Here is an 11283-nt window from a genome sequence, read left to right on the forward strand (position 1 = left end):
TGTAGGAGAAATCGTTCCGTTTTCTACATTGCGCCTGGCTACCGAAACGAACCGAAAATGCAGTCACCTACGTGAAACTTTTTTCGGATTAACTACATAATATCGACCGAAACATGGCAAACGTTGTTTGGAATCAATCCTCAAGGTGTTTTTTCACATATCTCTTCATTGACATGCAGTTCGTGGAAGCTTGCTTCTCTCTCTGTGCCCCATGGAAAAATACTGGCAGGTGACTTTTGCGCACCAATTTCGGCGCAGGACACCGGGCGGACACGTGGTAAAACTATGTATTGGTTCGTCCGTATTCATATGTGACCAGAGTTTTAGAATACAGCAGAGGATGACGTGTGCCTGGAACCAGATATCTGTCTCATCAGGTAACGTTAATGTCAGGCTCTCCTCGTTAGTTCTGAGAACATCATCGTTGTGTATTAAGGTAGCTAACGTTAAATCTTCTTCGTGATCGGTGTCCCTTCCACGAGACGGTTGAGCTAACGTAGGCTAATGCGATTAGCATGAGGTTGTAAGTAACAAGAAAATTTCCCGGGATATAGAGATATCTGATATTGGCTGAAAGCTTAAATTCTTGTTAATCTAACTATACTACCCAATTTACAGTATCCAATACAGTAAATAATACCATGCTATTGTTCTAGTAGAGTGCACAATTTTGAACATGAAAAGTTATAAATAAGCAAATTAGGCACATTTGGGCAGTCTTGACACAAAATTATGAACAGGAATGCAGTGGTTCATTGGATCAGTCTTAAACGTTGCACATACACTGATGCCATCTAGTGATCAAAATATGAAATTGCACCTGGGCTGGAATAATACATTATGGGCTTTCTCTTGCATTTCAAAGGTGATGGTACAAAAACAATACAAAAGAACGGTTGGGTTTCTCTTTGTATTATCTTTTACCAGATCTATTGTGTTATATTATCCTACATTCCTTTCACATTTCCATAAACTTCAAAGTGCTTCCTTTCAAATGGTACCAAGAATATGCATATCCTTGCTTCAGGCAGTTGGATTTGGGTATGTCATTTTAGGCCCCAATTTTTTTTTAAAGGGGCAAATCCTTATTAACTAACAATGTTACTTGCCACTCGTAGCTGCCAAATAGATGGCCGAAAACAAAATGGTTCATCCGTATGCCTTTGGAAATGTGAAATTTGACACAACATATCTACAGGAAAGTAACAATTTTTCAAAATGCGTGTCAGGAGATGCAGGTTCAGTCTGGCACATGCGTACATGATTTAATAACATTGTTTTCATTCTCATTTTCAGCACCTGGGTAACTCTCGCTGTCTCAGAACCCAGTCCGCACCAAATGACACATCTAAGACTGTGGTTGTCCCGTTGACTGCCCTATGTTCATCAGAGGTAGCTGCACCAGCATATTGGCTTACAGGAAACATTGCATATGGATATTCTCATTTTTGTTGTGTGGAGGGGGAGCAGCAAGGTGTAGAACCTTGGGCCATGTTAATCAACAGGTCCTGGAAAGCCACAGGGCCTGGTGTGTAGGCTTTTGTTACTACCCAGCACTAATGGATGATTCAAATAACTAATTACCAACACCTTGACTAGTTCAAGGTACTGGGTGGGAATAAAATCCTGCAACTCACACTGAACAATCCAGTACCAGGGTTAGTGACCGCCAGCTGACAGCTGATCTAGGGTGCTCATACAGATTTTTTTTAATGATATGTCACACAATGACATTGACATCACTGTATGTGTGTTTCTCTGGCCTAGTGGCTTGATACCAGACATGGAAGAGAACAGAGGAGTCCTACATCTCACATCTCACATACGTTCAGAGGGAAACGCTGTTCAGATAAGGTACTGTGGGAGACGAGAGGAGTGGTAGCAAAGTGTAATAGCACCATTGATGATACATGCTCATCTTATTTTATCTCTTGCGAAGCTCCTCATGGCAACATTAATGATTTGTAACTGCAGTATTACACTTGGCTGCAGTAAATACAGTACAGTATGTTTAATCTCCACTTTGTGGATGGGCTTAGCCTTACTTGTTTTGTCAGATGGGTCAAGCGCAGCTCATATCAAATTGACCTCTCTGCTTTATACACTCATTCTGGCCATAAACCTATGTGTTTATCTTCTCTCCAGTGAGATCAGTGGAGGCAGCCTATGAGAAGCTGGCAGATGAGGCTCTGGATGCATTGGCTGACTACTTTGAGGATCTGATTGATGGACCACTAGCAGGGCCTGAGTTTGATGTTCTCTTCTATGTAAGTGCACACGTGTTAGGTTCTTATTTTTCAAAGTAAACGCACGGACACTAGAGAAGCTTAACCAAGTTTAATTCTTCCCAAAGAGTCGTTACAGCTGTAATTCAGACAAAGACATGTTCCCATCATCACAAGTATATAAACTCCACGTTAGACACCCCTCCTTCTCTCCAATACTTACATCCTATGATTCGACAGGAAGAGGGTAACAGGATGATAAACCATTTTTTCTCCATTCAGGGAATCTGGCCTGACCTCCTGACCTCAACCCCTCCTTCGCATAATCCACAGATGTCCTCACCTATCGCACTCCCGTGACTCCCTCTCGTCCACCCAGCACATTCCACAGCCACTCTGTCTTACTACAGAGAACCATAAACTTCTCACTCCTTTATATATAATGCGTCTGATTTATCATGTCTTTAATATCTCAATGTTCAATGTTTACCCCGAATCCAACACATGAAACGCTGTCTTCTCTGTAAGTAGGCTACTGATTATATTCTGATTGTAAGTCAATCTGGATAAGTGTATATTCAATTATGGAAATGGCCAGAGTATGAAAGTACAGAGACTTCTCTATAAGTACAGGGAGATACTGTACATACCAATTGCGCTCCTTTTGGGAAAATCTTATCTTTATCTATCCTTATTTTGTCCACTAGGGGTAGCTGTTTAATTACATGTCATTCCGTTGGAAATTTGTCATTCCTTATTTGCATCAAAACACTTTCTTTATGTTAGTTTCCCAGAGCACAAATGTAAAAAAATATTCTTGGCATTTTATTATATTGGTGAGAAGTAACGATGTTGTAAATACAGTACTCTTTTCTGTTATTTTTTCATCCTTTCTTGTCACCCTTCGTCAGAGCAGTTCTTCATCAGAGCAGACTACTTGTAATGTTGATTGGCCTATGTTGATTGGCCTATGTTGATCCCTAATAGGCCTATGTGCCTATTAGGGATCCGTGAGTCATTAGAGCTGTAGGATTGTGCTGTTTCTGTAATGTGCAGGGCCAATTACTTCCAGAGTGCAAAGGTCACAGGAGGAAATAATGATTGTAGTGTCTTCTAATCATTGACGCACAGGGCACTAAACACGACGTCAATACACTGATGGCACTGTGTGTGTGTGTGTGTGTGTCCATGAGATTAAATTCGTCTAACATGATGCTAAAAAGTGTTTCGTGGTAGTAATGACCTGACCTCTTGACCTGGGTCAGTGCTATATTGAACAGCCAGAGGATCTATTGATACCCAGAGAACTGACTGACTAACCCACCCACTACTGCTTGTGCTGATGATGGTGTGTGTGTGTGGGAATGCACCCCTGTGAGATATTTTTTTTGTGGAACAACTGTCAGAAGGTCACTTCTGGTGACTTTTTAAAAGGACATTCTACTCCAAAATGAATTAAAAAATAATTATGTTGACACCATCTGAAATATAATTTTCCCTTTAAAAGTATTAGAACCTGTAGCCCAACTGATGCAGCATAGCGGCTTTAAATTAATAGGCTGAAGCATCGGGTTGCCCATCTGCATTAACCTCATTGGAAAACTCCAAATGACTATGAATGCATTGAATTCTACAAATAGACATAACTTGACACTCCAGAGGGGTATAATACAAAGCAGGTCAACAAGTTAGCCAGGTAACTTTGATAAACAACCAGAAATAATTATTGATTTTCTGGTTCATTAAAAAAGCTGAACTTAATATGTGTTTTTGGTTATTGAGTCAATTAGACCCTGCCCATTTCATGTTTATCTTCTTAAAAAATACATAGTTCTTTCAGGATATTCTGGTAAGTTAGGTGGCTGGTAAGTCATTGATCTTGCTTTGTAGTATACCCCTCTGTTTTTTTTTCTGGGTCAAATGGGGCTTGGTGGTGGGCGTGGTCTCCGACAGAATATTGCTGTTTGTTTAAAGCCACTTTTTCTAGTAGGTCTGACCCCATTTAGTCAATTGAGATTGTTTTAATCGAGCCGTGACAAATACACTATATAAAAAAATTGTTATGGCACACGTCTGTCTGGACTAAGCCATTGCGGAGGCCACAGGGATGGCACACCAGTATCACATTTATCCTACCATTTTTATTTAACCAGCTAAGTTGACTGAGAACACCTTCTCATTTACAGAAACAACCTGGGGAATATTTACAGGGGATGAATGAGCCAATTGTAAGCTGGGGATGATTAGGTGCCCATAATGGTATGAAGGCCCGAATGGGAATTTAGCCAGGACACAAGGATTAACTCTTGCGACGAGCAATCCCGTATCCGGGAGCGTAATTATAGCCTCAAGCTCATTACCATGACGCAACGTTAACTATTCATGAAAATCGCAATTGAAATGAAATAAATATATTGGCTCACATGCTTAGCCTTTTGTTAACAACACTGTCATCTCAGATTTTCAAAATATGCTTTTCAACCACAGCTACAAAAGCATTTGTGTAAGAGTATTGATAGCTAGCATAGCATTAAGCCTAGCATTCAGCAGGCAACATTTTTCACAAAAACACATAAAAGCATTCAAATAAAATCATTTACCTTTGAAGAACTTTGGATGTTTTCAATGAGGAGACTGAGTTAGATAGCAAGTGTTCAGTTTTTCCAAAAAGATTATTTGTGTAGGAGAAATCGCTCCGTTTTGTTCATCACGTTTGGCTAAGAAGAAAAAAAATGAAAATTCAGTCATTACAACGCTGAACTTTTTTCCAAATTAACTCCATAATATCAACAGAAACATGGCAAACGTTGTTTAGAATCAACCCTCAAGGTGTTTTTCACATATCTATCGATGATAAATAATTAGTGGCAGTTGACTTTCTCTTCTGAATCAAATGGAAACGTGCATGCAGCTGGAGATTACGCAATAATTTCGACGGAGGACACCGGGCGGACACCTGGTAAATGTAGTCCCTTATGGTCAATCTTCCAGTGATATGCCTACAAATACGTCACAATGCTGCAGACACCTTGTGGGAACGACAGAAAGTGTAGGCTCATTCCTGGCGCATTCACAGCCATATAAGGAGACATTGGAACACAGCGCATTCAAAATCTGGGGCATTTCCTGTTTGAAATTTCATCTTGGTTTCGCCTGTAGCATTAGTTATGGGGCACTCACAGATAATATCTTTGCAGTTTTGGAAACGTCAGAGTGTTTTCTTTCCAAAGCTGTCAATTATATGCATAGTCGAGCATCTTTTCGTGACAAAATGTCTCGTTTAAAACGGGAATATTTTTCATCCAAAAATGACATACTGCCCCCAGAGTTATTTACAATAAGTGCCATGGGATCTTTAGTGACCACAGAGAGTCAGGACACCGTTTAACATCCAATCCAAAAGACAGCACCCTACACAGGGCAATGTCCCCAATCACTGCCCCAGGGCATTAGGATATTTATATTAGACCAGAGGAAAGGGTGCCACCTACTGGCCCTCCAGCACCACTTCCAGCAGCATCTGGTCTCCGAGCCGGGGACTGACCAGGACCAACCCTGCTTAGCTTCAAGCTAGGAGTGGGATGCAGGGTGATATGCTGCTGGCAATTATTTACTCCTCATAATTTGTAATCTACAATGTTTGTTTTGTTATGGTCATTTCTGTTAATACATTCAATATTATTATTATTACAGTCTTACCGTTGTCATTGTAGGAGTGGACACGTTTTTTGCTGAGCGCACAACCTCGGCTACCCTAGTTTTGGTTTATTTCATTCCATTTACAAGTTGTCAATTTCTAAATGGTCTTTTGTTTGGAGCCTCCTGTCAGTCTTGAGTAAGGACACAAACCTGATTACGCATAGAAGTAGGCCTATGCTATCTGGCTTGCATGCAAATGTAGGCCCATAAATGTATCCATTTGGGTTTCTGATTGTCTTACCTCACCATCACTGTGGAGCTTCTCACCAAAGTAATTTTTTCTTTGCCTCAAACAGCAACTAAATTAAGTCTGTTTTTACATCCAATAGTTCCCTAATATAACCTATTTGAAAAATCTTTCTAGCTCTCTCCCTTTCGATAACCACAGCATGAAAGATGAAAAAAAATGTCATGCTCTGATCCGGTGGGGAAACGTCATGAAAAAGGCACACCTGATTACTTCTTATCCCTTTCAGAAATAGTCTACAGCTGTGTCTGTCTGTCTGGAGCTCACAGGTGCAGGTGCCGGAAACTCTGGGCCCAGAATATTGTATGCAATGTTGCAAGTTTGCTTGCATGCGTTTTGGGCTGGACCAAGTTAACAGTTGATACAATGTTTCAAGTTCCTTGTAGACAGGCCAATGTGATTTATAGGATATTTATTTTCATCAGGATATTTTCTACCTGTGGCCTGCAATGTTTTTATTTGTTGGCTTTATGTAGGCTATTTTTACATATTGGCAATAGAAGTTACTTTTATATTTGGATCATTTTAATTTAGACATAATTTTGATTAAACACATGACATTGATTTTGAGATATGAAGAATGTATTATAAATTAAATGAAACTGTTCGACAAAAATGTGCAAATGAAAATCAGAACTGACACAGATCAGTATAAATGCTACAATAACTTGGCACTCCAAATCGAAAAGGTTGCCAACTGCTGTTGTAGCCTATTACCGGCAACTTCAGGGGCTGTAACGGTAGAATCTGGAAGGCCAGCAGCAGCGGGATGAGGAGGGTCCGGAACATGTTTTTTTTTCTTCTGGTTAGGCTATATTGATCTCTGGCTCATTCCTTAATAATTTGTGACCGACTGGATGAAATCGGTCTTGAAATTGTGTATTTTACATTGGATAAAAGTAGACTCAGAGCTACAAAATGGTATATCATACAGTGCATGTTGAGGAACAGTGGGAAAGTAATGGTAAAGTAATTCTGCTTTGAAAGTTGATAAACTTGTAAACTCACTTTTGAGAAAATGGCCTTTGAATGTTTTGGTACCTACTGGAGAGCTCTCCTTTGTCTACACCCATTCAGGATTGTTCACACCCTCTTAATGCTATAACCCCCACCCATCCCTTTAAGGATTCACATGTGAGGTAATGTGCTAAACCGTGAGTACTGCAGTAAAGATTACGACTAAAAGTAGTAGCATACAAAAAAATAAAAATTCCAGGTAAACAGAAAGTGCCCAGATAAAAATATGTTATAAATATTAGATGACGCTTACCCAGACACACTTTCTCTAAATTGATGGGTCATGTGAAAGAAATGCGACAACGCCCAGCCACAACTTGCTAAGTGGATGGGTCTCTACAGTAAGTGTAAATGGTAGAGCCAAATGGTTACTTGCATAGTAGCAATATCAGAAATAGATTGTGTCAATATAAATAAAATAATATACAGTATGTACAAGAACAATATCAATAAAAATGTCAGTGATAGATGAGGTAGTTATATGCATACAATCAGGGGTAAAGTGACTGATCAGCAGTAGTAGTAGCAACGTATGGCGTGTGTGTTAGGAGAGAGTCATTTGAATTGAGGCACTGCAGAAAGTGCTGATGACTGGTCCGTCCGAACCACGCACGATCAAGGGAATCTATATTCAGAGAACCTGTTTCTGTCCTGCCCTTGACTTTGGTGCAGGGCATGTGATGTCCATACCCTCTTTATCTCAAAGCTCCTTGATATTCTAAAAAATAGTAAGTTTGTCTAGCTGTGTCCAGTCCAGGTGGTGCTTGTACAGGCTGACCATCAATGGGAGGAAGGATGTCAGCGTTGCGCAGCAGCTGATACCTGATCCCTACTGAGTCCGAACACTCCTTGGCGACAACAACACCAGGCTCAGAGCATCGAAGCTGTAAAACAGGGAATAACAAAAAAATTGAAGACATTACAACCTTGCACAATATCAATTCACCTCCCAAGTTTATATAAGAAGAATAACCTCATACAATGCAATGAAAATGATATTTACCCGAAGTGCTGGTATTGCTTGAACTGTGGCAGCAGCCTGAAGTACGGAGTCAGGTGTTGTTGCCAGGCGTAGCTTTCCACCAGCACCGTACCATCCTCAAGTCCAACCAGCTGTATGTTGCCCCCTGTCACTGTGCTGTCCTTCACAACACCAGCAATCTCAGACAAAGTGTTCACTCTGGTATTTCTGAAGTGCTGCTTGATGAGGCATAAGCACCAGTCAGGGGCAAACTTGGTTTGGCCTGTAATCAGGAAGTGAAGGTCCAGACTGTGGTGGAGCTTGTGCATGGTCCGCCAGGCACAATACCAGAGCACAAAATTGTTCTTGTTTTGGCCACTGCAGTTATCACAATTCAGGTCCACACGTGTTTCTCAAACTCCATAGTTGGAGAAGAAATGTTGCATGTAGTTGATGACTGAGCTGCTGCCTTTGCTGGATGACATGCCTTCATCAATCAAGTAGTTGACTTGTGGTATACCTTCACAGTAGACACCAAACAGGCCACACTTGCGAGGAGTTAAAAGGTAGGTGGGACCTGGCTGCATAGGGTCAGAAGGATAGTGCACCTGCAAACAACAAAAGAACATTAAGATAAGTTCATGAAAAGAAAATGTAACGTAATATAATTTTTTTATGCATCATTATCAGGTAAATTTCACTTACTTACAAATGTGCAGTGCAGCTGCACTGCATACAGAAGCATCATCTTGGAAACTGGATTATTAAAATGCTAACACACAGGCCGACTACACTCTGGAAAATACAGAAATAATGTGAGATCAATAAAAGTAGTGCCAATCATGTTGGAGGTCAATTAAATAATTAAAGAAAGAAGCCACACTCCTGCTTTTGTCACATGGGATGGCAGCAGCTTTCCTCCAAAGTGTTTGTGTCAAGGGTGGCGTCCTGGTAATACTATTGCATTATCCTCTGCGTAGTTGTTGATGTTCACAACTCGCAGCAAGTCCTCATGCTTCAGGTGTAACCTGTGCTTAAGTTTACTGACACAGCCATATTCAACCGGTGTTGAGTGTTGGTAAATTCATCAGTTATTCTGCGTTCTTGCACGCTCGGACGAGAGTGCTCTGAAACAGTTGTTGCAGTGATGTTCTATTCCATTCTGCAAGCAAACGTGCAATCTTTGGAGAATGAAATCGATGACCGACATGCAAGATTAAACTACCAACTGGACATTCAAAACTGTAATATCTTATGCTTCATGGAGTCGTGGCTGAACGATGACACTATCAACATACAGCTGTCTGGTTATACCCTGTACCATCAGGTTAGAACAGCGGCGTCTGGTAAGACAAGAGGCGGCGGACTATGTATTTTTGTAAATAGCAGCTGGTGTATGATATCTAAGGAAGTCTCAAGCTATTGCTCGCCTGAGGTAGAGTATCTCATGATAAGCTGTAGACCACACTTTCTACCTAGAGAGTTTACATCTGTATTTTTTGTAGCTTTTACATACCACCACAGTCAGAGGCTGGCACTAAGACCGCATTGAATGAGCTGTTTCCCGCCATAAGCAAACAAGAAAACGCTAACCTAAAGGCGGCACTCCTAGTGGCCGGGGACTTTAACGAAGGGAAACTTTAAATCCGTTTTACCAAATTCCTATCAGCATGTTGAATGTGCAACGAGAGGAAAAAAACTCTGGACAACCTTTACTCCACACACAGAGACTCATACAAAGCTCTCCCTCGCCCTCCATTTGGCAAATCTGACCATAATTCTATCTTCCTGATTCCTGCTCACAAGCAAAAACTAAAGCAGGAAGCACCAGTGACTAAATCAATAAAAAAGTGGTCAGATAAAGCAGATGCTAAGCTACAGGACTGTTTTTCTAGCACATACTGGAAAATGTTCAGGGATTCCCCCGATGGTATTGACGAGTATACCACATCAGTCATTGGCTTCATCAATGAGTGAATCGATGACGTCATCCCGACAGTGACCGTACGTACATACCCCAACCAGAAGCCATGGATTACAGGCAACATCCTTACTGAGCTAAAGGCTAGAGCTGCCGCTTTCAAGGAGTGAGAGACTAACTCGGAAGCTTATAAGAAATCCTGCTATGTCCTCCAACGAACCATCAAACAGGCAAACATCAATACAGCTCTGATGCTCGTCGGATGTGGCAAGGCTTGCAAACCATTACAGACTAAAAAGGGAAGCATAGCAGAGAGCTGCCCAGTGACACAAGCCTACCAGACGAGCGAAACTACTTCTATGCTCACTTCGATGCAAATAACACTGAAACATACATGAGAGTATCAGCTCTTCCGGAAGACTGTGTGATCACGCTCTCCGCAGCCGATGTGGGTAAGACTTTTAAAAAGGTTAACATTCACAAGGCCACATGGTCGGAAAGATAACCAGGACGTGTACTCTGAGCATGTGCTGACCAACTGGCAAGAGTCTTCACTGACATTTTTAACCTCTCCATGTCCGTGTCTGTAACACCAACATGTTTTAAGCAGACCACCATAGTGCCTGTGCACAAGAACACGAAAGTAACCTGCCTAAATGACTACCGACCCTTGGCACTCACGTCTGTAGTCATAAAGTGTTTTGAAAGGCTGATCATGGCTCCCATCAACACCATTATCCCAGAAACCCTAGACCCACTCCAATTTGCATACCGCCCCAACAGATCCACAGATGGTGCAATCTTTATTCCACTCCACACTGCCCTTTCCCACCTGGACAAAAAGAACACCTATGTGTGAATGCTATTCATTGACTACAGCTCATTGTTCAACACCATAGTGCCCTCAATGCTCATCAATAAGCTAAGGACCCTGGGACTAAACACCTCCCTCTGCAACTGGATCCTGGACTTCCTGACGCACCACCCTCAGGTGGTAAGGGTAGGTAACAACACATCTGCCACGCTGATCCTCAACACAGGGGCCCCTCAGGGGTGCATGCTTAGACCTCTCCAGTACTCCCTGTTCACCCATGACTGCACAGCCAGGCATGACTCCAACACCATCATTAAGTTTGCCGATGACACAATAGTGGTAGGCCTGATCACCGACCATAATGAGCCCGCCTATAAGTAGGAGGTCGGAGACCTGGCC

General features: G+C 41.6%; 1 long non-coding RNA gene across 1 annotated transcript; it reads left to right on the forward strand.

Moving 5' to 3' along the window:
* The first annotated feature begins 1772 nt into the window (after positions 1-1772).
* LOC135555139 (uncharacterized) lies at positions 1773-2923 on the forward strand. Its single transcript, XR_010457850.1, has 3 exons — positions 1773-1854; positions 2146-2267; positions 2508-2923. It is a non-coding gene; the product is annotated as an uncharacterized LOC135555139 (long non-coding RNA).
* The last annotated feature ends 8360 nt before the right edge of the window (positions 2924-11283 follow it).

This window comes from Oncorhynchus masou, chromosome 1 (genome assembly GCF_036934945.1).
Source record: "Oncorhynchus masou masou isolate Uvic2021 chromosome 1, UVic_Omas_1.1, whole genome shotgun sequence".
Taxonomy (NCBI): Eukaryota; Metazoa; Chordata; class Actinopteri; order Salmoniformes; family Salmonidae; genus Oncorhynchus; species Oncorhynchus masou.